General features: G+C 44.3%; 1 pseudogene; it reads left to right on the forward strand.

Moving 5' to 3' along the window:
• Positions 1 to 1,069: 1,069 nt before the first annotated feature.
• LOC119300507 overlaps positions 1,070 to 4,667 on the forward strand; it is a 10,446-nt pseudogene continuing 6,848 nt past the window's right edge.

The following is a 4,667-nucleotide window of genomic DNA, read 5'->3' on the forward strand; positions in this document are numbered from 1 at the left end:
GGTTCAACTACCGCAACATAAAATAGCAGTTGAATCATTGTTGTCCTAATGCAATAAATGAGAACAGGAGCGAGAGAGTAGGATTGTATTGGAATGAACAAGGGGGGTTGCTTGCCTGGTAGATCAACAGGGGGGGCACTGCTCCTCAGACAGGTACTCTCGAACACTCTCCGGAGCAGGACCTATCGAGAAGGAACGGTGTCGGAAATCAAAACACAAGCATATGCAACATTATGATGCATGAACATGGTAATGATGTTATGATTGCAATAATGCATCTAGTAACCATTTAAATGAAGTCCATATGGACCAAGGGTTCATATGCACTCCATATTTAGCATTTAAAATGCCATTATCATGTTTTCACTTATACAGTGGTATAAGTTGGTTGAACATGCATGAAAGTGGTACAGATGGATAGATTGAATTTTTCTGATAATTTTTCATATATAAATTATTTCAGTCTGAGCTACGGTTGAATTTCTATGAATTTTTGAAGTTTTGAATATATTCTGGAATTTCCTGATTAATTTAAACCAGAAAATGAAATATTGTGTCATGCCTGCGTCAGCAAGTCAACGCAGCTGACCAGGTCAAACCTGACATGTGGGGTCCACATGTCTGTGACTTAGTTAGTTAACAGAGGAGTTATTCCTAATCTAATTAAGATTAGTGGCTCTGGGGCCCACTGTCAGTGTCAGGGGGTTAGCAAAAATGGTGATTAGCCTTAGGAATGGTGATTAGCCTTAAGCTAATCACCTGGCAGGTCGGGCCCGCACGTCAGGCCGGCGAGGTCGTCGCCGGCGACCTCTGGACGCGGCGGCGTCCACACTGCAGGGCACGGGGGCGGCGGCTGGGAGCACCGGGGCGTAGCCCGTGCTCTCGCGCATCCAGTGGGGTAGGTAGGAGGAGGAGGGGTGGCCGGAGCTCGCCGGAGTGAGGCTCGCGATGGAGTCGAGCTACGGGGCACGGCAGGGGCAGCGGAGGGCCTCTACGGCCTCCTGGTGTCACCAGGAGCAAGGTGACGCGCGCGGGAGCGGCTGGCTCGGCCTCTGGCCACGGCGGCGCCATGGCCGGCGGCACGGAGCACGGGTTCGGGCGAGTGCGTGGCGTCGTTGGGTGCCTCCAGCGGCGAGCGGGAAAGCAGGACGTGGCCGGCGTGTGCTCGCGCACGGCGTCCTTCTGGCGCGGTGGAGACGACGACTGGCAGCGCCAGTCAACTGGGTCGGCCTGTTGGGCCACTGGGCTGCCAGGCTGCAGGTAAGGTCCAGGTAGGCTTTTTCCTTTATTTGTTTTCTTTTCTATTTTTCTGACATTTGTTTTGATTTGATAAAAATACCAAATCATTTTATTTAATTTTGACAATTTTTTCAGGGGCCTTAGGGATTATTCCAAAACCCCTCACCAAAATTCAGAATTATTGGACAATATTTCATAGATATAAAAATATTTATCCAACGCAAATAATTACTGGATTAACTTCAAAAGTCCAAAATAAAAATTTATGAGTTCCTACAAATATTAGTTTGATTTTTATCTCTGTCCAATATTTTCAGAGAGCAACATGAGCATTTTCTTGGACCCTTTTGGAGCAATTTTTACTTGGGTCATTTTCAGAAATGATTCTGAGGGTTTCACAAATCCCCATTTCAAATTTAAATGGAATTTAAACATGATGCAAACATGAAGGCTAGCCTAGGTCATACCAGAACTAGGGATGTGACATGAGATATACCTAATTACCTAATCACTTGAGATGTAGGTGTGCAGCATACCATTTGGAACAAAAACGAATGCAGACTTCGAGCTCGTAGCACATCTTAGGGGTGACGGTGCTGTCAAAATGGATGGATTGAAGGACTGGAGGACCCCGGGCGTTGCTACAGGAGCGGAACCCTAAACAGGGGCTGGTCGCCCAAGTGAGTCACCGCGGCCTCTTCGCGTGGGATGTGGTAGTGGTTTCCTACAGCGGATCCACCACGCCGGGGCCATCCGGCGACTAATCGCGCGGGACATGGCGCAGCCGTCGTGATGCTTCCTCGCTGGCCGCTGACTGGTCCACCGATGCCACAGAAGCGCTGCCATGACCATCACCTGCACCGACACCAAGACCCGGCGCAGACATGCTGCCGACGAGGACTTGCCGTCGAGCCGCACACTGCAGCCAAGCAATACTCGCCGTCGAGACTCTGAACTCGAAATTCTGAGAATAGATCGGGAGATATGGGTGCTGCTAGCTCCTAATCCCCACGATGGGCTAACCGCACGCCGAGGTAATCTTATAACAAGGTAAAACTAGACCATAGAGGCGCGCTTTGCTGCGCCCGTCCATCTTAAGGAAAGAATGATAGAAATATTCGAGAAATTAGGAGTTGTAACATATAACCAAATCCGTATGGTTGACATTGGCAGCCTTTCGGCAATGCCAAAGAAACAAACTTGCAATTCCGCAAAGATGAACAAACCTAAAGTACTCAGTGAGAACCTCGCATGTTTAGATAGTAAAGGATGTATTCACATACATGAGACAGTATACCACCATCGAAATGATTTTTGTGAAGAATCAAGTTATGAAATCTATATATCCACGTGCTAAAATATGAAAAATAGCTAAATCGCACATAAAAAGATCATAGAAATACTCTGCTCTAGGAAATATTGTAATTTTCTTCATGAAGTCGACATACCTGGTACACTAAGCAAAAATTTAACTTACACTGCTGCATGGTAATTTGCAACACGTTTGTCGGACCAGAATATGCGCATTTAGACCAATCCGGAGCCTTGCTATATGGAGCTTCCAGAGCTTCCTATTCATAAATAAATAAATAGATAATAATAATAATAATAATAATAATAATAATAATAATAATAATAATAATAATAATAATAATAATAATAATAATAATAATAATAATAATAGTTTATAAACAATGATGCTAACCTAATTCTTGTGTGAAATAATTATGAGACATTAGCTAGCGAAGATTAGGAAAATCCAGTACCACACAAAAACTGACAAGCGGCCTTGTAGATAACATAATAGCAAAACAATCCTCTTTCTTTAACAGACATTTCTGAACTTGATAGAAATAATCAGCTAGATCAGTTGTCATCTTATGTGAGTTCTCAAAAATCTTTAGTTTACTTGCTCTTTTTTGGTTATTATCAGGGAGGCATAAGGCATTTCCCTCTTTGCATTGTTTGCCTCTTCCTAAAACACTGCATGAATAAAGATTTGGCCCAATGCCTTAGAAGATAAATCAATTCTGGTGCCCCAAAACGCCCAAGAGATTAGAATTAAGAGCTCCAGGAAGGAGGAAACCTTGAGTTCACTCTAAAATGCATGATCACATCCTGAATTTTCCCCTGGCCTACGTTCGAATTAATGTGGGAAAACATAACAAACTGAAATTGAAATAGCGAGATGCTTTATTAGATGCCTGCAGAGAACTGCAATCAACACAGAAAGCAGGCATCATAGATAAGGTCACCTGATTACTTACAACATGACTAAATTGGGAGATGCTGTTGAACACAATGTTGCCAACGAACATGCATCATACTTGAGTCTTAACAAAGCAGAACAGCCCTATCAATCCCATCTACCCCTCGCTCGTATCATCTTGCTAACTCTAGCGCACATGCGAAGGTGTGAAAGCATCCCGCCGCCGTCTGACCGTGCGCCCCTGCGTCGCTGGCCACGGGACCGCTTTCTCGCTAGGGTTCGGTTGGAGAGGGAGAGGCAGGGAAGAAGTGGGGGCCTGACTGAATTAGTGAGGGGATGGGGCGAGCATGCCATAGGAATTTCGTCCGCCAAAGTTGGGGACGCGCGTAGAACTTCCCCTTCCCGGCGCAGGCGAGGCCGTCTCAGAGACGGCGCTGGACAGCCGAAAGTCTGCTGCAGGAGCAGTAGCGATGCTTCTGCGTGGGCTGCTTAGCAAAGAAGAGTGGACCATTGTCCCAAGAATAGAAGAACGGGCTGTTCATACTTGGCCCGATAAACCAGAGGCCGCCTCGGTAGATTTCCGGAGCAACGGCCCGTTTACGAAAGCCTGAGCTGATCCTGGACGTCCAACGACGCGATCGTATGGTGTAGAGCGTCAAATTGCTGTGGTTGCTCGTAGCTAGCTCCATTATACTGTTTCGCAATTACGACGGTGCCAATAAATGTTTACAGCGGTGGCTCCATCAATTGACCGACGTGAAGAATTACTTATATACTCCATCTGTTTCTAAATATTTGTCTTTCTAGAGATTTCAACAGGTGACTACATACATAGGAAAATGAGTGAATTTACACTCTAAAATACGTCTATATACATCCATATGTGATAGTCCATTTAAAATATCTAAAAAGACAAATGTTTAAGAATGGAGGGAGTATATAGTAATACTATTCATCACCTAGGATGCATAATAAGTTATTCTTCATCGGAGGTAATTTTACGATCGCTTACTAAATAAATTATATTTAGAATATAAATAGTTACATGCATATTGATTCAATATGTAAAATTTGGTATAAAAAAACAAAAATATACTCCCTCTGTCCGGAAATACTTGTCCTAAAAATGGATAAAATGGATGTATCTATAACTGAAATAAGTCTAGATACAACCATTTTAAGGTCAAGTATTTCCGGACAGAGGGAGTAGGTTATAAGA

The sequence above is a fragment of the Triticum dicoccoides genome, chromosome 5A (genome assembly GCF_002162155.2).
Source record: "Triticum dicoccoides isolate Atlit2015 ecotype Zavitan chromosome 5A, WEW_v2.0, whole genome shotgun sequence".
Taxonomy (NCBI): domain Eukaryota; kingdom Viridiplantae; phylum Streptophyta; class Magnoliopsida; order Poales; family Poaceae; genus Triticum; species Triticum dicoccoides.